The sequence below is a fragment of the Giraffa tippelskirchi genome, chromosome 6 (assembly GCF_054371585.1).
Source record: "Giraffa tippelskirchi isolate mGirTip1 chromosome 6, T2T-mGirTip1v1.2.pri, whole genome shotgun sequence".
NCBI classification, from domain to species: Eukaryota; Metazoa; Chordata; class Mammalia; order Artiodactyla; family Giraffidae; genus Giraffa; species Giraffa tippelskirchi.
The window spans coordinates 162,251,381-162,277,336 of record NC_137280.1 but is presented as its reverse complement, the minus strand read 5'-3'; positions in this window follow the sequence as shown (position 1 = coordinate 162,277,336).

The following is a 25,956-nucleotide window of genomic DNA, read 5'->3' as shown; positions in this document are numbered from 1 at the left end:
TAATACATGTTACATGAAGCATTAGCTTTTGCATGCCCAAACTAAATAGAATACCAAAATGCTATAATATTGATCATCATTATATGTGGAAATTTTTACTCAGTCATTGAAAACAAGGCAAAGATTGTAAAATGAATGCAGAATAAAGGATCCTGGTTAGTACTATCAAATATTACATTAAATTTCATTGAAAATGTTCACAGAATTTCAATTTTCTTCCTAATTTCTTAGTATTTAAAATTTCTTGCACTTTGAGGAGCTCAATGTTAACAATGAGACAGGAGATATATGCATCCTGCTCCCACACATTCCTTGCCTATTTTTCAAATAAGTTTGTAGGAACTGGGCTTGCTTTTTTACTGTGAAAGCCATGTAGCTTTATTGAATGCAAGAATTTAAGGAAGGCCCTAGGATTCTGATTCCTACTAAAAAGGTGATGTATTTTGGCAATAAGCCCCAATAATTTATCTTAAGTGTCCCAACTATCTTTGAAATGTTTCAGGTTGTCCACTGTTACACTTAAGTTGTTAACAAAATTTTTTAAAAGCCAATTATAAATCCTACTTTTTTTTTTTTGATTCAACATATGTAGTCCTTCCTCATCCTCTCCCTAGACGTACACATACACATAAACACATACATACACAACCAGCACCTTTAGAGATAGTGTTTACAAATTTGCTTTGGCACTAAATTAAGCTATTTGGCCCAGGAAACAGATAGGTCACTAATGCATTACCATGCTGCCATGCTTTATTTTCTACATTCTCGGTACAAGGAAAAAAGAAAAATCAGGCCCTAAGTGTCGTGTACAAATGGGACAATGATTTTCCCTTTCTGAGGTAAGGTTGGGGTGGGGCATAGAGGAGTATCACACACATAAAAGTTTGAGAGAGTAGCAGGTGAACAGGGTGTAATTGCATGTTGAAAATCCTCCATCTCTCTTCCAAGTAAGAACCTGTATATAATAGCAGCCCAGTGGCAGATGTGCCGGAGAACACAGCGTTGCATCCGCTACACTAGAGACCAAAGTGTCATTGCTTGAAGAGCTATTGTTTGCTATTGGAAAACAAATAGCCAAGCATGCAAACTAGGAAGCTGTTCTGACCTTATACTCTCTGTTCCCCAGGGAGGCCATTTTTTTAAAAAAGAGGAACCATTGATTTTTTACATCAGACAGATACATATCACAACTAGTAGTAAATTGCCCATGATTCCCTGTATTATGTTCCCCAGGGAGTCTTCTGTAAGGGGAAACCAATGATTTCAACTTTTCAGGTATGAAGTTGCCCTTAAATTATCTCCTTTATAATCTTAGTACATACTGTGTCAATAACGGGAAAACAAAAAAGAACATAGTTCAAGCACATAAAGAATGGATATTTGCTAAAAAGGAAAGAACAAGAAAATCTACTTGGATGCATTTAAAACTAGTTGTGTACACAACTCAACATTATTTTTTCTCAATAAGTATAGGAATGCTTTTTGTTCTGTGAATACACACATTTGTAGTGAGATGGGATTAACTTCATGTTGGATTCTCTAAGCCTCAAACAGATTTGGAATGTTAAAAAAATATCCAAAACTGATTTTACTTCCATTTCTCATGCAGCTAATCTGGTTCTCAAATACCCCTGTCTTACAATAACACTTATTCAGACTAATTCTTTAAAAACATGTTAATATGAAGAATTCAATGGGGGTAGAAGAAAAAAATGCAAGTCACTCCAAAGGCACTTTTACCTCTATTTCCTACCTCATTGTTTTGAAAAATGATGCTCTGAAAGGGCCAGTCTAACATGTAACGAATGTAGAATTTTCTTACTGCAAGAGTCCAGAAAAATGTGTAATAAATTAGAATCTAAACATTAATACCTCTTTGAACTTTCATATAATTTGACAACTCTTCAGACACCATGCCCCTATCCTACCTATTTCTGTGTACTCCTATGAACTCTTTCATTGGATATTTCCTATTTTCAGATGTTTTCTCTTTTGCTCACATGATGGTTTTCAAAAGCGATGCATGTTAACTGTGGCCTGTCAATAACCATAGCATTAAGAGAGCACTGCATTAAGGTTATATCTTCAAAAGCCCAACAGTTATTTTAGATTGATTTGTTTTAGGGATAGTAGCATGACTCAGTAGTGAACAGATATATGACATTCTTATTGAACTGTCCTGCCTCAAATGGGATTGTGAATGTGGTCAGCAAATGTGTGAAGCTAATTAGTAGAAATTGTATCTAAGAGAAAACAGGGTGCAGAAATCAAAAGATGGGGAAATAGATGCTTGGCAGACAAATGAATCCTCCTCTGCAAGTTCTGATATTTTGAGAAATAGAAGGTGTTGAGAGTTGATATAAATATGAATTCTTCTGTGCTTATTTAAAAATTATTTTTCCCATCAACTACTGATCTCATATTATGAAATGGAAGTGAGTGTTCTAAGGAGAAAAGTGCTGACTCCAATTGGAAATATAAGAAATGATCACTAATTTCAATTTTGCCATTGAACTGGGTCAGATACTTTACTGAGTAGTCAAAAGAAGAGCTTGATCAGGTCATTTCTAGGTCTCTTTCACCTCTTTGATCCATGAATACTGTCAATGACCTATTACAATGTATGTCTGAAGGAGTTTAACCAGATGGGTGGCCTCGTACTAACAAAAAGAATGACATCATGTTATTCTAATAGTTGAGGAAGAAAGACTTATTGTATTTGGGAGGATTCCAGAGTTCATGTGCTGTCCCGAGGGCTTGTGTTTTTATTCATATTTTCTCTGTAATTTTTTGTAATTTCAAACACCACCCAAAATAGACACTACAAGATTGCATTTTCATTTTAGCTTCCCTAGCTGTTGCATACCTAAAGAAAAATAAATAAAAACTCTGAGAGGCAGCCAACTCAAATATTGCACACCTGGCTCCCATTTGTTATAAGATTATCACTGAAAACAAAGATTCTTGACTTTTACAGCCCTCAATCCTGTGGCCTCCTCAGCAATACTCCCCAGTCTAACTTGCTAGAAACTGAACCAAGAACAAAAGAAACTCCTAAAAAGATTCATGTTATGATCTCCATATTAACGTCTCCCTCTCCTGGCCTCTGAACTCAATGACAGCATTTAAAACAAAGTATAAAAAAGGAAATAAGACAGCAAAAATCATGTTGGGTTCCTTCCATCCTCCCACCCACGTGTAAGGATAAAACTAAAATACGACAAAAACATTTTCCTTTGGCAGAGTTTTGCTTTTCTTTTGAAGATAACAAGTCCCCATAAAAGAAAAAAAATAAATTCTCTCTTGAGTACTTTCAGTTTTAAAAATGTTTAAGTTTCTTAAATATGCAATTGGATTAGAAATCATGAAGAAAACACAATAGAATGGACTGCCAGAAGGGCCTCCTGCTGCCTAGGTGTGTCTGCATTTAAACATTCCATTTTGCTCCAGCTCCAAATTGTAATTTCTAATTGCAGTAGCTTTGCCAGGTTCATTGGGTCTATGCAAAAAGTAAACAGAGAATAGAATTGTCAATGTAGAGTTCCCTTCAAAAAGACTTCAGGATTATTAAGACCGATGCTCTGGTTCTAAGTTTGGCAACTCCTCAAGTATCCCAGATATTGAGCAGTTTGCCATCTTTCTTTTCTTTTCTTAAACATCTAGATGCATATATTTGAATAATAACCTTGTCTCATTTAAAAGTATCTACATATCTGAAAATCTTAACTAAAGGAAATTCCATGTTCCACTTAATGCTCAACTATACCTTTTCAATGCCCAATTATTATGTCTTTTTAATGTCTAATAAAATTAATCTTATTATATATGGAGAACAACAGTATTTGTCCTTTTATGCATATACGTTTGGGTCTTACTTGTTTGACTGAAAATACCATCAACCCATGGGGACAAGCCTTTAGGTAATCTGTCAGGGGTGCCCAAGTCAGATATAGGATACTATTTTTCTTTTGTCTTTTCTCTCAGGGATTCTAGATACACTGTGTCTGAGTCCCCTTACCTTAGTATAAGCAAAAATTATTGTTAACAATTACGAATAGTTTAATTATGACCCAAGGAAAGCTGAGTGAATAGTGGGCCTAAGAATTCCAAGTAGTTATTTATGATAAAGGGAAAGTGAAGTCGCTCAGTCATGTCCGACTCTTTGGGACCCCATGGACTGTAGCCTGGTGGGAAATAGGGACAAATTTCAGTACAGTGCAAATGAGGAACTGGAAACATGAAAGATGAGAGGGTGTAGAGATGTCTGCTATGGGCATTTGCCATAGAGGAAAAGTTGGAGGTTAGTGTGAATAGATATGATGCACCGTGATTATTAGACCTAGGTTAGCATGGATAAGCATGTGGGGGAGAGTGGGCTTTCGAGAACAGACGTTGATAGTTCAGTGTGGGAGTAGTGGTAAAAGATGAAAGGTTCAACCAAGGTCAGAATGAAAGTTGAAGATCTCCTTGTTGTGAATTGAAGCGTGTGTTAGTAGAAGACAAAAACTCAGTACCAAATCCTGGACAGAAATGAGTAGGGAATAGAATAATTCCCATGCCTATGGATAGAATTCAGTTCAGTCGCTCAGTTGTGTCCCACTCTTTGTGACCCCATGGACTGCAGCATGCCAGGCTTCCCTGTCCATCAACAACTCCCAGTGCTTGCTCAAACTCATGTCCATCACGTTGGTAATGCCATCCAACCATCTCATCTTCTGTCGTCCGCTTCTCCTTCCACCTTCAGTCTTTCCCAGCATCAGGGTCTTTTCCAATGAGTCAGTTCTTCGCATCAGGTGGCCAAAGCATTGGAGCTTCAGCATCAGTCCTTCCAATGAATATTCAGGACTGATTTCCTTTAGGATTGACTGGTTAGAATAATTCAGTTATGGATAGAATAATTCCTATCAATTATTACACCACTTTTCCAGCTTCTCAACAAACTACCTGTCATGGTTGATAGTTACAATTTTTTAATCTTCTTGCAAAAATAATAAATTGAATTACTCTGCAAGATTCAAGAATAGAGTCTTAAAACCAGAGATGGTAGCTCTTGGTCAGTTATCATTTGTGAAATCCAAAGTAAAAATATTTCCAAGGAAAACTCTATCTTTGAAAGGTCTTTATAGTATGGCTTTAATAGTGTTTGAAAATATGAAACCAAAGTAAGAAAAACACTCTTAAATAAGTGAATTTGTAATTTATTTTAAAATTCTAATACCAATGTTGCTAAAAGTAAAATAAAAGATATAGTCTCATTCACTACTTAGCTGGTGTAAAATATCTGGATGACAACTTCCTATCATGCATAATTTTTAAAAATATACTATTAATTCTTAAGATTTAAGGATCATTAAAGAAAAACTTTTAAAAATGTTTTATGGAAATATTTCCTACACTATAATTTATAGTAGTATTAAGTTAGTGCAAATGACCAGCAATCAGTAATTAGATGTTAAGAATGATTTACTCGTGTTACAGAATATTATCTATTCTTTAAAAATTCAGGCTTTTGAAGAATAATTAGTAGCAATAAAGTATGTTTCTTGCATGATAAAGAGCAGGATGTAAATGTGTATAATTCATAATCTTAATTTTTTAAAAACAAATTTGAAAACAGAAGATAGAAAAAAACCACTCAGGTAACCAAAATTAACTAGTAATATATTCATGTATTTCCAGAGCACATAGTTACTGAGTACCTTTCACTGAGTGTACAAACTCCTGCTCTCATGGAGTTGTCATTCTAGTAGTAGGTAGGAGATTAAAAGTAGAGTAACTTGATTGATAGATACATAGTTGGATATACAGATAGATAATATAGATGTATATTAAGTTATATTAAGTATGTGTAACATATAACACAATCTCTTGAACTTCCATAATAGATAAAATACGGTCGACTATAAAACTGCTTACTCGTAGTAATGTGCTCTGCTAAGTTGCTTCCGTCATGTCCTACTCTGTGTGACCCTATGGACTGTAACCTGCCAGGGGGATTTTCCAGGCAAGAACACTGGAGTGAGGGGGTCTTTCTGACCCAGGGATCGAACCTGAGCCTCCTGCATGGGCAGGGGGTTCTTTACCACTAGTGCCTCCTGGGAAACCCCATTTCCTTCTCCAGGGGATCTTCTCAACTCAGGTGTCAAACCCTGGTCTTCTGCATTGAAGGTGGATTCTTTACTGACTGAGCCACCAGGGAAGCCTGGAAAGCCCCATATAATGTAACAAGAGTTAAGTAAATATTTGCAAAGTGCCTTCAATAGCAAAAGTACAATAAATGTTACAATATGTGATTTTTATTATCATTCCTTATTTTCTATCCATAGGTGAACTTTATGAACTGAATCTTCCAGGCTTTGATTGTGATAATGTGAATTTGACGAATCTCTCCTTTTCATAAAGATGGCTTTCAAACTTAGTCTTTTTAAAATTCTAAAATCAACCTACTCACTTATGTTTATACACTTCATGATTGAGTCAGAGGAGAAGCTGCAATAAAACTAATTAAAAGGAAAATCAAAATAGATGAGTTTAATATTTGATAATTACTATACTTGGTGCATCATTTTAGGATAAGTAAATATATGAGTGGTAGGTAAGGAAATAGAGAGAGAGACTATAAGAAGACTTTTCAGAAAGATTGGCTATAAAGAGAAAGAAAGAGATGGGGAATAGACCAAAGATATAGATTCTAGGAAGTCTGCTTGTGTACTTTCTTGTTGGTTGCGAGTTTTTAAAGATGGAATACGGTGGCAAATTTTTGTTAATTATGATCACCCAAATTTTTCCTCCTTTCTTTGTGTTCCCATCTCTCATGCCTTTCATGGAAAGACAGAATCTAGTTTCCAACACCTTGAATTTGGGGTAGTCTTGTGACTTGCTTTGACCAATAGAATATGACAGAAGTGACAGTCTAGAATTTTAATACCAGCTCTAAGAGACTTGTAGCTTCCACTTTCACCCTCTTGGGATTGTTGGAAGGAAACATTTTTCCTTCTTCTCTCATGGTTTTATTAGCTGGTCTAATAACAAAATCAACATAAGACAGAATAAAAGGAGAAAAAATAAATTTAATTACAGATGTACGGGAGTCCTACAAAGACATGAGACTCCAAGATAGTCAGGTAATTGAGGCTTATATACCATCCTGAGCTAAGAAAAAGAGGCTAGGGATCTGAAAAGGAGGTAGGTTAAGGGGATTCAAATGAAAGAGAGACAATTCACAGGAAGATGAGAAAAGCAAATGTTTGGCAAATAATGTCTGCCAAGCCATGCAGATAAGTCTAATATAAAAAGTTATCTTCAGTAATAGCTCTCTTCCTGATCCAGGCCCCCTGCATGAATATTTATAGGCACTTAAGGGAGATGCAAAAAGCTTTTTCTGGGTCTGCTAAGTCACTTCAGTCGTGTCTGACTCTGTGCGACCCCATAGACGGCAGCCCACCAGGCTCCCCCGTCCCTGGGATTCTCCAGGCAAGAACACTGGAGTGGGTTGCCATTTCCTTCTCCAACGCGTGAAAGTGAAGTCGTTCAGTCGTGTCCAACCCTTAGCGACCCCATGGACTGCAGCCTACCAGGCTCCTCTGTCCATAGGATTTTCCAGGCAAGAGTACTGGAGTGGATTGCCATTTCCTTCTCCATCTACTGGGTCATAATTACCTTCAGTTCAAAACAATCTACATGCCAAAGAGATACATATTAGGTAGACATATCCTACTTCTCCAAAGTCTTTCCAGGTGACTCAGTGGTAAAAAAATAACCTGCCTGCAAATGCAGGAGATGCAAGAGATATGGATTCGATCCCTGGGTGGGGAAGATCTCCTGAAGTAGGGGATGGAAACCCATTCCAATATTCTTGCCTGAATAATCCCTTGGACAGAGGAGCCTGGCGGGCTACAGTTCATGAGGTCGCAAAGAGTTGGACACGACTGAAGCAACTGGGCACACATGCATGTAGGCATCCCACTCCCCTCAGGATCGAGGGTCCCTGTTCAGAAGTTCAGGTTTGCTGATGGAGAGAGAGGTTTAGTCAGTCCCTAGCTGTTGTACCCACTTATCAAAATGAAGAAAGCAATATCAGCTTCTTTTTTTTTTCCAAACTAACTGAACTCTCAATGGAAAATGGTAATAAGAATTACCCTGACTTTAACCACAGAGAGCAGACTAGCTGTTCACATGTATCCTGGCTAAATTTTGGAATTGGGAGTAACTAATGTGTTATTGTTTTAAACAATCTTTTGAGATAATCTATATAGCACTTCTGTTTTAAGCAATATTTTGAGATAGTTTATACAACATTGTTGGCCTCCAATCACTAAGTTGTGTCTGACTCTTTGTAACCCAATGAACTGTAGCAAACTAGCCTTTCCTGTCCTTTACAATTTCCCGGACTTTGCTCAAATTCATGTCCATTGAGTCCGTGATGCGATGTAACCATATCGTCCTCTGGCACCCTCTTCTCCTTTGGCCTTCAATCTTTCCCAGCATCAGGGTCTTTTCGAATGAGTCAGTTCTTCGCACCAGGTGGCCAAAGTATTGGAGTTTCAGCTTCAGCATCAGTCCTTCCAATGAATTTTCAGGGCTGATTTCCTTTAGGATTGACTGGCTTGACCTCCTTCCTGTCCAAGGGACTCTCAAGAGTCTTCTGTAGCACAATTTGAAAGCATCAGTTCTTCAGTGCTCAGTGTCCTTTTGGTCCACCTTTCATATCCATACATGACTACTGGAAAAACCATAGCTTTGCTATATAGACATTGGTTGTTAAAGTAATGTCTCTGCTTTTTAATATGCTATCTAGTTTTATCATAGCTTTTCTTACAAGGAGCAAGCATCTTTTAATTTCATGGCTGCAATAACCATCCACAGTGATTTTGGAGCCCAAGAAAATAAAATCTGTCACTGCTTCTGCTTTTTCCCCTTTTATTTGCCATGACATGATAGAAATAAATGTCATGATGTTAGTTCTTTAAGTGTTGAGTTTTAAGGCAGCTTTTTATACTCTCTTCTTTCACCCTCAGTAAAATACTCTTTAGCTCTCCTCATTCTGCCATTAGAGTGGTATTATCTGCAGATATGAGGTGGTCGATATTTCTCCTGGAAATCTTGATTCCAGCTTGTGATTCACACAGCCCCACATTTTGCCTGGTGTACTCTGCATAGAAGTTAAATAGGATGACAATATACAGTCTTGAAGATCTCCCCAATTTGGAACCAGTCAGTTGTTCTATGTCCAGTTCTAACTATTGCATCATGATCCTCTTATAGATTTCTCAGGAGGCAGGTAAAGTGGTCTGGTATTCCTGTCTCTTTAAGAATTTTCCACAGTTTGTTGTGATCTACACAGTCAAAGGCTTTAGTGTAATCAATGAAGCAGAAGTAGATTTGGGAAGGGTCGGGGGTGTGGGGGAATTCCCTTGCTTTCTCTATGAAGCAACAAATGTTGGTAATTTGATCTCTGATTATTCAGCCTTTTCTAAATCCAGCTTGTACATCTGGAAGTTCTTGGTTTACATACTGCTGAAGCCTAGCTTGAAAGATTTGGAGCATAAACTTGCTAGCTTGTGAAATGAGCAAATTATTTGATAGGCTGAACATCCTTTGGCATTGCCCTCCTTTGGGATTGGGATGACCTTTTCCAGCCATATGGCCACTGCTGAGGTTTTCAAATTCCTGACATTGAGTGCAACACTTTATAGTATCATCTTTTAAGTTTTTAAATAGCTCAGCTGGAAGTCCATCATCTCCACTAGCTTTGTTTGTAGTAATGCTTCATAAGGCCCACTCTTGACTTCACACTCCAGGACGTCTGGCTGTAGGTGAGTGACCACACCATAGTGGTTATCCTGATCATTAAGACCTTTTTTTGTTCTTTGTGAATACACAGTTCTGTGTATTCTTACCACCTGTTTTTAATCTCTTCTGCCTCTTTTAGGTCCTTACCATTTCTGTCCTTTCTCATGCCCATCACTGTATGAAATGTTTTCTTGATATCTCCAATTTTCTTGAAGAGATCTCCAGTCTTTTCCATTCTATTGTTTCCCTCTATTTCTTTGCATTGTTCACTTAAGAAGGCCTTCTTATCTCTCCTTTCTATTCACTGGAACTCTACATTCAGTTTGGGTATATCTTTCCCTTTCTTCTTTGACTTTTGCTTCTCTTCTTTCCTCAGCTATTTGTTAAACCTCCTCAGACAACCATTTTGCCCTCTTTCCTTTCTTTTTCTTTGGGATTGTTTTGATCACTGCCTCCTGTACAATGTTACAAACCTCTGTCCATAGTTCTTCAGGCACTCTGTCTATCAGATCTAATCCCTTGAATCTATTTATAATCTCCACTGTATAATCATGAGGGCTTTGATTTAGATCATATCTGAATGGCCTAGTGATTTTCCCCACTTTCTTTAATTTGTCTGAATTTTTCAGTAAGAAGTTCATGATCTGAGCCACAGTCAGCTCCAGGTCTTGCTTTTGCTAACTGTATAAAGCTTCTCCATCTTCAGCTACAAAGAATATAATCAATATGATTTCTGTATTCACAACTATTTGGTGATATGCATGTGTAGAATCATCTTGTGGGTTGTCGGAAAAGGGTGTTTGTTATGACCAGCATGTTCTCTTGACAAAAATCTGTTAGCCATTGCCCTGTTGCATTTTGTACTCCAAGGCCAACCTTGTCTGTTTCTCCAGGTATCCCTTGACTTCCTATTTTTGCATTCCAATCCCCTGTAATGAAAATGACATTTTTTTTTTTTTTGGTGTTTGTTCTGAAAGGTCTTATAGGTCTTCATGCTGCTGCTAAGTCACTTCAGTCGCGTCCGACTCTGTGCGACCCCATAGACGGCAGCCCACCAGGCTCTGCCGTCCCTGGGATTCTCCAGGCAAGAACACTGGAGTGGGTTGCCATTTCCTTCTCCAATGCATGAAAGTGAAAAGCGAAAGTGAAGTCGCTCAGTCGTGTCCAACTCTTCGCAACCCCATGGACTGCAGCCTACCAGGCTCCTCCGTCCATGGGATTTTCCAGGCAAGAGTACTGGAATGGGGTGCCATTGCCTTCTCCATAGGTCTTCATAGAACCATTCAATTTCAGCTTCTTTGGCCTCAGTGGTTAGGACATAGACTTGGATTACTGTGATGTTGAATGGTTTGTCTTGGAAACGAACCGAGACAATTCTATTGTTTTTGTGATTGCACCCAAGTACTGCATTTCAGACTCTTTGGTTGACTATGAGGGCTACTCCATTTCTTCAATGGGATTCTAGCCCAGAGTGAGTAGATATAATGGTCAAGAGTGAACATCGATATCTTTGGAATCAGTGAACGAGAATGTACAGGAATGGGTAAATTATACAGCGTAAAATTCTCCATTTAAGTATACAATTCATTGGTTTTTAGTATACTTAGAGACAAGTGCAACTATCATCATACAATTTTTAAAAATTTAAATAACCTCAAAAATAAAACCTCATATTTTTTAGCTATCATCCCCGATCCCTCATCTCTCCCTAGATCTAAGCAATCTGTTTTCTGTATCTATAAATTTCCCTGCTCCATAGATTCATATGAATAAAATGCTATGATACATGGACTTTTGGGAGTGGCTGGCTTCCAAGTTGGTACAGTGGTAAAGAATCTGCCTGCCAATACAGGAATTACAAGAGATGTGGGTTAGATCCCTGGGTCAGGAAAATCCCCTGGGGTAGGAAATGGCAACCCATTCCAGTATTCTTGCCTGGGTAATCCCATGGATAGGTAGAGTCTGGTGGGCTATAGTCCATGGGGTCGCAAAGAATTTTGTTGCTTCCACTTTCTGATGGTATCTCTTGAATAATGCTGCTATAAACATTCATTTAAAAATGTTTGTGTGAAAATTTTAAAAAGTTTTCTTTGTACATTTATATGGGAGTAGAGGGTCATAGAGTAACAACAAGTTTAATCATTTGGGGAAGTGTCAGTCTCTTCCAAAGCAACTGCACTCTTTTACATTTACCAGCAGCGTATGAGAGTTAAAATATCCTCACATTGTCACCACTACTTTATACTGTCTTCTTTATTATAACCATGCTGTTAGGTGTGAAGTAGTGTCAGCTTGTGATTTTGATTTGCATTTTGCTAATAGTGATGTTGAGCATCATTTCATGTGCTTATTCAGCACTTATTTCTTCCTTAGATGTATAACTAACTTTCCAGATATCATTCCTATTTTAATTGGATTCTTTCTTTTGTATATCCTAGACACAGGTCCTTTATCATATACATGATTGGCAAATATTTTATCTCATTTAATTGGTTTTCTTTTAGTCTTTCTGATTGTATCTCTTGAAGCACAAAAGTTTTTAATTTTGCTAAATCCAGTCTTATTTATGTTTGATGTTGTAGCTGCCCATGATTTCGGTATCATTTATAAGAATCCTTTGCAAAATCCAAAGTCATGAAGATTTGCTCCTATGTTTTCTCTTAAGAGTCTTATAGAATTAGCTCTTATATTTAGATATTTGATCCATTTTGAGTCAATTTTTGTGTATAGTATAAGAAAATGGTCTAACTTTAGTGTTTTCCATGTGACTATCCCAGGATTACATGTTGGAAATACTCTTCTTTCATTAATTAGTGGTTGTGTACCCTTGTCAAAAATCCATTTACCACGGGTGTGTGGATTTCTTCTGGAGTCTCATTCTATTCCATTGATCTATATACCTAATTTTGTGTCAGTACCATGACAAGTACGTGGTACTTGTTTTGATTATCATTGCTTTCTAGAAAGTTTTGAAATCAGAAAGCCCAGCCCTCCTATGCTGTTGTTGTTTTAGGGATTGTTTTGTCAAGTTTGGTTCCCTGCCACTTCACACGAATTTTAAAATGAACGTATCAGTTTCTGCAATAAAGTCGGCTGAGACTCCTGTATGGATGGCGTAGAATTTGTAGATCAGTTTGAAGACTATTGGCACTTTAATGTTAAGTCTTTTGACTCACAAACATAAAGTTAAAAAAAAAAAAACTTTTTGGATTTTAAAAAATTTCTTAAAACGATGTTTTGTAGTTTGAGAGTATAAGCTTTGGCTTTTTTTTTATTCCTACATACTTTCATTCTTTTTGATGTTATTGCGAGTACACTTCTAATCATCTGGAAAACAAATTAAGAAGACAAGTGTATGAAAATGCAGTTGGGTTTTGCCTAATGATCGTATAGCCTGCAGCCTGAGGATACTGATTTCACTTGTCTATTTTAATAGTTTTGAAAGGATTCCTTAGGATTTGCTGTGTATAAGATCATGTCACCTGTAAGCAGAAATATACTTCTAATTTAGGTCACTTTTGTTTCGTTTCTTGTCTAATTATTCTGAATGGAACCTCGAGTACAATATTGAATAGAAGTGAAGGCAGATATTGTCTTGTTCCTAAACTTAGGAGAAAATCGTCCAATCTTTCATCATTAAGTATGAAGTTAGACAATGTTTTTGTAAACCACTTGTAAAACCTCTGCCTTTTGATTACACTATTTAATATATTTGCATTTAATGTTATACTATAGAGTTCAGTTCAGTTCAGTCTCTTAGTCGTGTCCAACTCTTTGCGACCCCATGGACTGCAGCACACCAGGCCTCCCTGTACTTCACCAACTCCCGGAGTTGATTCAAACTCATGTCCATTGAGTCGGTGATGCCATCCAACCATCTGATCCTCTGTTATCTCCTTCTCCCATCTTCAATCTTTCCCAACATCAGGGTCTTTTTCAATGAGCTGTTTATTCGCATCAGGTGGCCAAAGTGTTAAGAGTTTCAGCTTCAGCATAAGTCCTTCCAATGAATATTCAGGACTGATTTCCTTTAGGATTGACTAGTTTGATCTCCTTACAGTCCAAGGGATTCTCAAGAGTCTTCTTCAACACCACAGTTCAAAAGCATCAATTCTTTTTAGCTCAGCTTTCATTATAGTCCAACTCTCACATCCATACATGAATACTGAAAAAACCATAGCTTTGACTAGATGGACTTTTGCTAGCAAAGTAATGTCTCTGCTTTTTAATATGCTGTCTCAGTTCAGTTCAGTCGCTCGGTAGTGTCCAACTCTTTGCGACCCCATGAATCGCAGCATGGCAGGCCTCCCTGTCCATCACCAACTCCCGGAGGCTACCCAAATCCATGTCCATCGAGTCAGTGATGCCATCCAGCCATCTCATCCTCTGTCGTCCCCTTCTCCTCCTGACCCCAATCCTTCCCAGCATTAGGGTCTTTTCCAATGAGTCAACTCTTCGCATGAGGTGGCCAAAGTATTGGCGTTTCAGCTTCAACATCAGTCCTTCCAATGAACACCCAGGACTGATCTCCTTTAGGATGGGCTGGTTGGATCTCCTTGTTGTTCAAGGGACTCTCAAGAGTCTTCTCCAACACCACAGTTCAAAAGCATCAATTCTGTGGTGCTCAGCTTTCTTCACCATCCAACTCTCACTTCCATACATGACCACTGGAAAAACCATAGCCTTGACTAGATGGGCCTTTGTTGGCAAAGTAATGTCTCTGCTTTTAAATATGCTATCTAAGTTGGCCATAACCTTCCTTCCAAGGAGTAAGTGTCTTTTAATTTCATGGCTGCAATCACCATCAGCAGTGATTTTGGAGCCCAAGAAAATAAAGTCTCTCACTGTTTCCATTGTTTCCCCATCTATTTGCCATGAAGTGATGGCACCAGATGCCATGATCTTAGTTTTCTGAATGTTGAGTTTTAAGCCAACTTTTTCACTCTCCTCTTTCACTTTCATCAAGAGGCTCTTTAGTTCTTCTTTGTTTTCTGCCATAAGGTTGGTGTCATTTGCACATCTGAGGTTATTGATATTTCTCCTGGCAACCTTGATTCCAACGTGTGCTTCATCCAGCCTGGCATTTCTCATGATGTACTCTGCATATAAGTTAAATAACCTGGGTGACAATGTACAACCTTGACGGACTCCTTTTCCGATTTGGAACCAGTCTGTTGTTCCATGTCCAATTCTAACTGTTGCTTGTTGACCTGCATACAGATTGCTCAGGAGGCAGGTTAGGTGGTCTGGTATTCCCATCTCTTTAAGAATTTTCTGCAGTTTGTTGTGATCCACACAAAGACTTTCATGTAATCAGTAAAGCTGAAGTAGATGTTTTTCTGGAACTCTCTTGCTTTTTTGAAGATCCAAATGATGTTGGCAATTTGATCTCTGCTTCCTATGCCTTTTTTAAATCCAGCTTGAATGGAATTTCATGATTCATGTACTGTTGAAGCCTGGCTTGGACAATTTTGAGCATTACTTTGCTAGCGTGTGAAATGAGTGCAATTGTGCTATAGTTTGAACATTCTTTGGCATTGCCTTTCTTTGGGATTGGAATGAAAACTGACGTTTTCCAGTCCTGTGGCCACTGCTGAGTTTTCCAGATTTGCTGGCATATTGAGTGCAACACTTACACAGCATCATCTTTTAGAATTTGAAATAGCTCAACTGGAATTCCTTCACCTCCACTAGCTTTGTTCATAGTGATGCTTCCTCCGGTGCACTTGACTTCACATCCCAGGATGTCTGGCTCTAGATGAGTGATCATAATGGTTATCTGGGTCATGAAGAACTTTTTTGTACAATTCTGTGTATTCTTGCCGCCTCTTCTTAATATCTTCTGCTTCTGTTAGGTCGGTACCATTTTTATCCTTTATTGTGTTCATCTTTGCATGAAATGTTCCCTTGGTATCTCTAATTTTCTTGAAGAGATCTCTAGCCTTTCCCATTCTATTGTATTCCTCTATTTCTTTGCAATGATCACCGAGGAAGACTTTCTTATCTCTCCTTGCTATTCTTTGGAACTCTGCATTCAAATGGGTATTTCGTTCCTTTTCTCCTCTGCCTTTAGCTTCTCTTCTTTTCTCAGCTGTTTGGATTTATGCAAATTTATGCCAGATAAAGTCAGGCAGAGAAATACAAATATGTATGATACTACTTATGTGTAAAATCTAAAAAAATACAACAAATCAGTGAATATAACAAAAGATAAGCTGACTCACAGATATAGAGTACAAACTAGTGCTTATCAGTGGAGAGAAGGAGGAGGGGAGGGGGAAGATAGGGATAGGAGTAGGTGATTAAGAGGTACAAACTATTATGTATAAAATAATCTGCAAGGATATATTTTATAACACTGTATATTCTTTCCCATATATTCTGTCTTTTATTTTGTTCCTCTAGTTTTCTGTTACTACTTTCTTTTGCATTAAGTAAGTATCTTCTAATGTGGTATTTTAATTTTGTTAATGGCTCTTTACCATATATTTTGAGGTTTTGTTTGTGCTTTTTCTGGTTACTCTAGGCTTTATTGTATATGTTTCAGATTATCAGCATTGAATTCAGTGTTACGCTAGTGTGAATCTAGTGACATATAAAAGCATTACCCCAATATAGCTCCTATTACCTTTTTTCCATTTTTAATGTTACTGTTATTTTTGTGCACATTGTATCTACTAATGATACAAATGCAACAATGCATTGTTTCACTATTACTTTACTGTCTCTAGTCATTTCCTTAGCCATTTAAAGCTTTGCTACTCCCATTTTATTTGTGCTATTATTGGCAAATATGCTTTACCTGTTATAATGAAATATGCTGTAGGCTCAGCATTATATTATATACATATTATTTCATACCATTGCTTTCTAAAATCAGTTGTGAGAATAAAAGAGAAAAATGTGGTATTTTTTGATAATTACTGTTACCACTCTTCTTTATTTTTTTTCATGTGGACTAAAATTATCATCATGACTAGGGATTAACTGGCAAAAGGGAGCCCCCACATCATGACACTCACTGCAGCACACAGCCTCAAAAACAAGCAACTAGGAACAGGATGAGAAATGCTTAAGTGTTATTCTTCCTGTAAGGAAGGTCTCCCAGTAGGGAGCTGTGAGGAAAGGAGATGTATATCTCTGTCTGTAGCAGTCTGTTTCTTTTCTTTCTTTCTTCCTCCCTCCCTTTCTTTCTTTATATTTTTATTGCATTACAGTTTATGTACAGTGGTATATAAATTTCAGGTGTATGACATAGTGAGTCACAGTTTTTGAAGCTTATACTCTATACTTATCATAAAATATTGGCTAATACTAGTGTTATAAAATATATCCTTGTAGCTTAATTTATTTTATACATAATAGTTTGTACGTCTTAATCACCTATCTTTCCCCTCCCCTCCTCCTTCTCCCTACTGATAAGCACTAGTTTGTTCTCTATATCTGTGAGTCTGCTTATTTTTTGTTATATTCACCAATTTGCTGTATTTTTTTTAGATTTCACAGTAAGTAATATCATACAATATTTGTATTTCTCTGTCTGACTTATTTTCCTTAGTATTCCTCCAAATCCATCATGTTGTTGCAAATACAGAAATTTCATTTTACTTTTATGGTTGTGTAGTATTCCGTCATATATATTACATCTTCTTTATCCACCTGTTGATGGACACTTAAGTTGCTTTCATATCTTGGCAATTTTAAATAATGCTTCTATGAATGTTGGGGTGCATGCACTTTTCCAAACATTAATTTGGAAATTTTTTGTGTTTTTGGAAATATATACTCAGGAATGGAATTGTTGGGTCATATGATAGTTCTCTACCATATCAACAACCTCAAATATGCAGATGATATCACTTTAATAGCAGAGAGTAAACAGGAACTAAAGAGCCTCTAGATGAGGGCGAAAGAGGAGGGTGAAAACGCTGACTTAGAACTCAACATTAAAAAAAACTAAGATCATGGCATCCTGTCCCATCACTTCATGGCAAATAGATAGGGAAAAGTGGCAACAGTGACAGATTTTATTTTCTTGGGCTCCAAAATCACTGTGGATGGTGACTGCAGCTGTGGAATTAGAAGACACTTGTTTCTTAGAAGGAAAGCTCTGACAAACCTACACTGTATTAAAAAGCAGAGCCATTTCTTTGCCTACAAAAGTCCATATAGTCAAAGCTATGATTTTTCCAGCAGTCATGTACACATGTGAGAGTTGGACCATAAAGAAGGCTGAGCACCAAAGAATTGATGTTTTTGTATTATGCTACAGAAGACTCTTGAGAGTCCCTTGGACAGGAAGGAGATCAAACCAGTCCATCCTAATGGAAATCAACCCTGAAAACTCATTGGAAGGAATGCTGCTGAAGCTGAAGCTCCAATACTTTGGCCACCTGATGTGAAGAATAGAGTCATTGGAAAACACCCTGATGCTGGGAAAGATTGAAGGCAGGAGGAGAAGGGGGCAACAGAAGATGAGATGGTTGGATGGCATCACCTACTCAATGTACATGAATTTGAGCAAACTCTGGGAAATAGTGAAGGATAGGGAAGGCTGGCGTGTTGCATTCTATGAGGTCTCAAAGAGTTTGACATGACTGAGCAACTGAACAACAACATGGTAGTTCTATTTTTAACTTTTTGAGAAACCTCCTTTTTATTTTCCACAGTGGCTGCACCAACTTACATTCCCACCAACAGTGTATAAGGGTTCCATTTTCTTCATATCCTTGCCAACATTTGTTATTTGTGTGTTCTTTATGGTGATAGCTGTTCTAACAGGTGTGAGTTAATATCTAACGGTGGTTTTATTTCCTGCTTCACTGATGATTGACAGTTTCAAGCAACTTTTCATGTACATGTTAGCCATCTGCATGTTGCTTTTGGTAAAATGTCTATTCAAATATTTTGCCCATTTTTAATTAGATTGCTTTTTTGTTTGATGTTTAGTTGTATGAGATGTTTATATATTTTGAATATGGACCTCTTATTAGTCATATCATTTGCAAACATTTTCTCCCATTCAGTAGGTTGTCATTTTGTTTTATCAATAGCTTCCTTTGATGTGCAAAAGGTTTTAATTTAATTCAGTCTCATTTGTTTGTTTTTGCTTTTATTTTCTTTGTCCTAAGAGAATAAGCCACAAAATACAATGCTATGATTTATGTTAGACTGTTGTGCCTCTATTTTCCTCTTGGAATTTTATGGTTTCTAACTTGCATCTTTAATCCATTTTGAGTTTATTTTTATAAATGACTTTAGAAAATGTTCTAAATTTATTGTTTTGCATGTAATTGTCTAGTTTTCCCAGCACTTCTTATTGAAGAGACTGTCTTTTCTGCATTATATATTCTTGTCTTCTTTTTTCTAGATTAGTAGGCCATAAGTGTGTGGGTTTACTTCTGGGCATTCCGTCCTGTTCCATTGATACCAGTGTCTGTTTTTGTGCTGGTAACATACTGTTCTGATTACTGTAGTTTGGAGTTTACGCTGCTGTCGGAAATCACGATTCCTCTAAGTATTTTTCTTCTTTCTCAAGATTGTTTTGGCTATTTTGGGTTTTTGTGTGTGTTCCCATACAAATTGTAAAATTATTTTTTCTTGTTCTGTTAAAAATTACACTTGATATTTTGATAGAGGTTATATTGAATCTGTAGACTGCTTTGGTTTGTATGGTAATTTTAATAATAATAATTCTTTCCCATCAAGAACATGGTATATCCCTCCATTTATTTCTTTCATCTTTAATTTCTTTTATGAGTGTCTTATAGTTTTCTCAGTACCAGTCTTTTGCTTTCTTAGGTAGGTTTATTCCTAGTTATTTTATTCTTTTTAATGCAATTGTAAAGAAGATTGTTTCCTTAATTTCTTTCTGATAGTTCTCTTAGTGTATAGAAATGCAGCAAATTGATGTTTATTAATTTTATATCCTGAAGCTTTACTGAATTCACTGATGATCTCAAACAGCTTTTTGGATATGTTTTAAAGATTTTCTCTGTATAATATTATGTCATCCACAAACAGTCTTACTTCTTCCTTTCTAATGTGAATTTCGTTTATTTTTTTCTTGTCTAATTGCTGTGGCTAGAACTTCCAATACAATTTTCAATTAAACTGGCAAGAATGGGCATTCTTAACTTGGTCCTGACCTTAGAGTAAACGTTTTTAGCTTTTCAGTATTGACTATGATGTTAGCTGTCTGCTTGTCATATGTGGCCTTTATGATGTTAAGGAATATTTCCTTTATTCCCACTTTCTCCAGAGTTTTGTTTTTTTGTTTTTTTTTTTAATCGTAAATGGATGTTGAAATTTGCCAAAAGCTTTTCCCTCACCTATTGTGAAAATCATATGATTTTATGCTTCAATTTGTTAATGTGATGTATCACATGGATTGATTTGAAGCCATTAAAAATCCCTCACATCATTAGAATAAATCCCACTTATTCATTGTGTATGATCCTTTTAATGTATTATTAGATTTGGCTTACTAATGCATTGTTGAGGATTTCGCATCTATGTTCCTTAGTGATATTGGCCTGTAATTTTCTCTTTTGGGATCTCTCTCTCTGATTTTGGTATTAGAGTGATGCTGACCTCATATAATTAGTTCAACAGCATGCCTTCCTCTGCAACTTTTTGAGATAGTTTGAGAAGGATGGGTGTTAACTCTTCTCTAAATGTTTGGTACAGTTTACCTGTGAGCCATCTGACCCTAGACTTGTTCATTGGGAGTCCATCTGTGGCAGTCTTGGGTTCAAATATTACCTTGGTTCAAATATTCACCATTTTTACTGATTTTTTATAGGTTTTCTTGAATATACATTTATTTATCCACTGTTTGCCTTTAGGATCATTTCCAGAGACTTCATCTAATTGTGTCATTTTGTATAACTTTTACTAGCTTTACTGGGGAGTGGGTAGGTAGAACTCCTTATGCTGTCATGGCATATGTCAGTATCCTTTTGTTTTAAACCATTAAGTTTTGAGGTGGTTTACAGAAACCTGATAGATGTTAAACACAGGGAAGCGACAAGATTTGAGGAATAAATTGGTGATACAGGTACAGCAAGTGGGAGTGAGATTGCAGAGAGTGGGCATGTTTTGATAGCCAAAGCAAAGTTGAGAAATTAAGTTATGATGTGTAGGTGAATATAACTTTTTCTTTTTTTCTGGGAAAAAATACTAGGAAGATTTGTAGCATAGGCTTTAAAGAATAGGTATATTTTTACTATTCTTTTGAAGTAGATCCACTGAGAAGGAAAGTGGAAAAGGTGAGTGTCTGAGGTGTTTTCTCTGACTAGAAAATGAGTATTGAAGACTATAAAACTTAGTCACTTATAGTACTTATATTCACAGTTGTGTTATGTTCTTCAAAGCAGAGGTATAGGAAACAATCTGGGTTATTTATTCAATATAATATAAGCATATGAATAAGAAAATTTAAGGTATTAAATTTAAAGCTTGACTTAAATCATGATGCTTTGGATATACTTCTGAAATAAAAATGGGTATTTATGAATAGGAAGAAAGTTGAGGAGCACTGCACTCAAGGTTCCAATGAGTTCAAAAGCAGTAAGAGAAGAATGTGAACAAGTGATTTCATTTGATGAAAACAGTGGGTTTGATCACAAGAGTGTGTGGGTGACAGAGTGAGAGTTAAGTCATTGGAAAGGTAAGGGTCAAAGGAATGAGAAATTTTTAAGTGTGTAATATACATTGAAACTTTTAAAATGATGGCTACAAGTTGGGAATAGAAACAAAAACAGTAGCCTATGTTACAATATGTTAAATGAATAAGGGGAAGGGCTAGAGTAGCAGCAAATAGCAGCAATGGGGAGGGGTTTGAATTTCTAGTGGCATGAGCTACAAAATAATTCTAACTGTTCATTGTTATGGAACTGGTTTAGTAGATTAAGATTTTTTTCAGGCATCAAATAATATATTTCTGTATTTTTAACACAGAGAACTTCCTAATACCATGTCAGAACAGCATAAACAGTAGAATTTAATTTTTATAAAGTTATGAATCAAATCAGAATAACATAGATAAGATTAGTACTGATAATCTCTGAGCAGTAAGATTGGCTGAAAGAAACAGTAAAACCAGTTCTTAATTTAGAAAACAAAGTATAATTAACTCTAATCTTTTATCAAATTACTTTATCCATAGGAAATGCAAGTTATAATTATAAATCATCTATATGTGCTGTGCTTAGTTGCTCAGTTGTGTCTGACTCTTTGTGACCCAATAGACTGTAGCCACTAGGCTCCTCTGTCCATGGAGATTCTCCAGGCAAAAATACTAGAATGGATTGACATGCCCTCTTCCAAGGGATCTTCCCAACCCAGGGATTAAACCTAGGTCTCTTGCCTTGCAGGAGATTCTTTACCATCTGAGCCACCAGGGAAGCCCAAAATCCTCTATATAATTTATATAATTATCTCTATATAATCCTCTATATAATTATCCTAGTGTTTCAAGTTTATTTAGTAGCATTGTTTTTCAGTCACTAAGTCGTGTCCAACTCTTTGTGACCCCATGGACTGCAGCACACCAGGCTCCTCTGCCCTTCACTCTCTCCTGGAGTTTGCTCAAATTCATGTCCGTTGAGTCAGTGATACTATCTAACAATCTCATCCTATGCCCCACCCCCTTTTGCCTTCAATCTTTCCCAGAATCAGGGTCTTTTCCAATGAGTTGGCTCTTCACATCAGGTGGTCAAAGTACTGGAGCTTCAACTTCAGCATCAGTCCTTCAAATGAATATTCTGGGTTGATTTAATATAGGATTGACTGGTTTGATCTCCTTGTTGTCCAAGGGACTCTCAAGAGTCTTCTCCAGCACCATAATTCAAAAGCTTTAGTTTGTCGGCACTCAGCATTCTTTATGGTTCAACTATCACATTCATACATGACTACGGGAAAAAACCATAGTTTTGATATAGACTTTTGATGGCAAAGTGATGTCTCTGCTTTTTAGTATGCTGTCTAGGTTTGTCATAGCTTTCCTTCAAAGGACAAGCATCTTTTAATTTCATGGTTATAGTTACATCACCAACTACGGTGATGTTGGAGTCCAAGAAAATATAATCTGTCACTGCTTCCACTTTTTCCCCAACTACTTGTCATAAAGAGATGGAAGGAATGCCGTGACCTTAGTATTTTAATGTTGAGTTTCAAGCCAGCCTTTTCACTGTCCTCTTTCATCCTCATCAATTTAGTTCCTCTTCACTTTCTACCACTAGAGTGATATCAACTGCATATCTGAGGTTGTTGATGTTTCTCCTGGCAATCTTGATTCTAGACTGTGATTCATTCATCCTGGCATGTGTCATGATTTTCTGTGCATATAAGTTAAATGAGCAGAGTGACAATATGGAGCCTTCTTGTACTCCTTTCCCATTTTGAACCAGACGGTTGTTCCATGTCTAGTTCTAACTGTTGCTTCTTGAGGTTTCTCAAGAGATAGGTTAGGTGATCTGATATTCCCATCTCCTTAAGAATTTTCCACAGTTTGTTGTGATCCACACAGTCAAAGGCTTTAGCTTAGTCAATGAAGCGGAAGTAGATGTTTTTCTGGAACGCTTCTTGCTTTCTTCATTTTCCAAGGAATGTTAGCAATTTGACCTCTAGTTCCCCTCCCTTTTCTATACTCAGCTTTTACATCTGAAATTCTTGGTTCACATACTGCTGAAGCTTGAAGGATTTTGAGTGTAACCTTGCTAACGTGTGAAATGAGTGCAATTGTATGGTAGTTTAAACATTCTTTGGCATTATCCTTCTTTGGAATTGGTATGAAAACTGAACTTTGCCAGTCTTGTGGCCACTTCTGAGCTTTCCAAATTTGCTGGTGTACTTAGTACAGCACTTTAATAGCATCATCTTTTAGGACTTTGAATAGCTCAGTTGGAGTTCTGTTACCTCCACTAACTTTGCTCATAGTAATGCTTCCTAAGGCCCACTTGACTTCACACTCCAGGATGTCCAGTTATAAGGAAATGACCACACCATTGTGGTTATACAGGTCATTGAGACCTTTCTTGTATAGTCCTGTTATTCTTGCCACCTCTTCTTAATCTCTTCTTGTTCTCTTAGGTCCTTACCATTTCTGTCCTTTATCATGCCAGTCCTTGCATGAAATGTTCCCTTGATATCTCCAGTTTTCTTGAAGAGATCTCTATCTTTCCCATTCTATTGTTTTCCTCTACTTCTTTGCATTGTTCACTTAAGAAGTCCTTCTTATCTGTCCTTGCTCTTCTCTGGAACTCTGTATGCAGTTGGGTGTATCTTTCTCTTTCTCCCTTGCCTTTCATTTCTCTTCTTTCCTCAGCTATTAATAAGCCTCTGCAGACAACCATGTTGCCTTTTTGCCTTTCTTTTTCTTGGGGTTGGTTTTGGTCACTACTTCCTATGCAGTGTTAGGAACCTCCTTCCATAATTCTTCAGGCATTCTGTGTACCTCATCTAATCCCTTGCATCTATTCATCACCTCCACTGTATAATTGTAAGGGATTTGATTTAGGTAAAACCTGAATGGCCTAGTGATTTCCATTTTTTCTTCAACTTAAGCCTGAATTTTTCAATAAGGAGCTCATGATCTGAGCCACAGTCAACTCCAGGTCTTTTTTTTTTTTTTTTTAGCTGTGTGTATAGAGCTTCTCCATCTTCAACTGCAAAGAATATAATCAATCTGATTTCAGTATTGACCATCTCTTGATGTCCAAATGTAGAGTCGTCTCTTGTGTTTTCCAAAAATGTGTTTACTATGACCAGCATGTTCTCTTGACAAAACTCTGTTAGCCTATGCCCTGCTTTATTTTGTACTCCAAGGCCAAATTTGCCTGTTATTCCAATTATATCTTGACTTCCTACTTTTGCATTCCAATCCCCTATGATGAAAAGGACATCTTTTTTTTTGTTATTACTTCTAGAAGGTGATGTAGGTCTTCATAGAACCAGTCAGCTTCAGCTTCTTTGGATCAGTGGTTGGGGCATAGGTTTGGATTATTGTGATGTTGAATGGTTTGCCTTTAAATAAACCAAGATCATTCTGTCATTTTTGACATTGCACCCTAGAACTGCATTTTGGACTCTTTTGGTGACTATGAGGCCTATTTCATTTCTTTCAAGGGATTCTTTCCCACAGTAAGAGATATTTCAGTTCAGTTCAGTTGCTCAGTCATGTCCGACTCTTTGTGATCCCATGAATTGCAGCATGCCAGGCCTCTCTGTCCATCACCAACTCCCGGAGTCTACCCGAACCCATGTCCATCGAGTCAGTGATGCCATCCAACTATCTCATCCTCTGTCGTCCCCTTCTCCTCCTGCCCCCAATCCTACCCAGCATTAGGGTCTTTTCCAATAAGTCAACTCTTCTCATGAGTTGGCCAAAGTATTGGAGTTTCAGCTTCAACATCAGTCCTTCCAATGAACACCCAGGATTGATCTCTTTTAGGATGGATTGATTGGATCTCCTTGCAGTCCAAGGGACTCTCAAGAGTCTTCTCCAATACCACAGTTCAAAAGCATCAATTCTGCGGCACTCAGCTTTCTTCACCGTCCAACTCTCACATCCATACATGACCACTGGAGAAACCATAGCCTTGACTAGACGGGCCTTTGTTGGCAAAGTAATGTCTCTGCTTTTAAATATGCTATCTAGGTTGGCCATAACCTTCCTTCCAAGGAGTAAGCATCTTTTAATTTCATGACTGCAATCACCATCAGCAGTTATTTTGGAGCCCAAAAAAATAAAGTCTGACACTGTTTCCACTGTTTCCCCATCTATTTGCAATGAAGTGATGGGACCAGATGCCATGATCTTAGTTTTCTGAACGTTGAGCTTTAAGCCAACTTTTTCAGTCTCCTCTTTCAGTTTCATGAAGAGGATCTTTAGTTCTCCTTCACTTTCTGCCATAAGGATGGTGTCATCTGCATATCTGAGGTTATGGATATTTCTCCCGGCAATCTTGATTCCAGCTTGTGTTTCTTCCAGCCCAGCGTTTCTCATGATGTACTCTGCATATAAGTTAAACAAGCAGGGTGACAATATACAGCCTTGACGTACTCCTTTTCCTATTTGGAACCAGTCTGTTGTTCCATGTCCAGTTCTAACGGTTGCTTCCTGACCTGCATACAGGTTTCTCAAGAGACAGGTCAGAT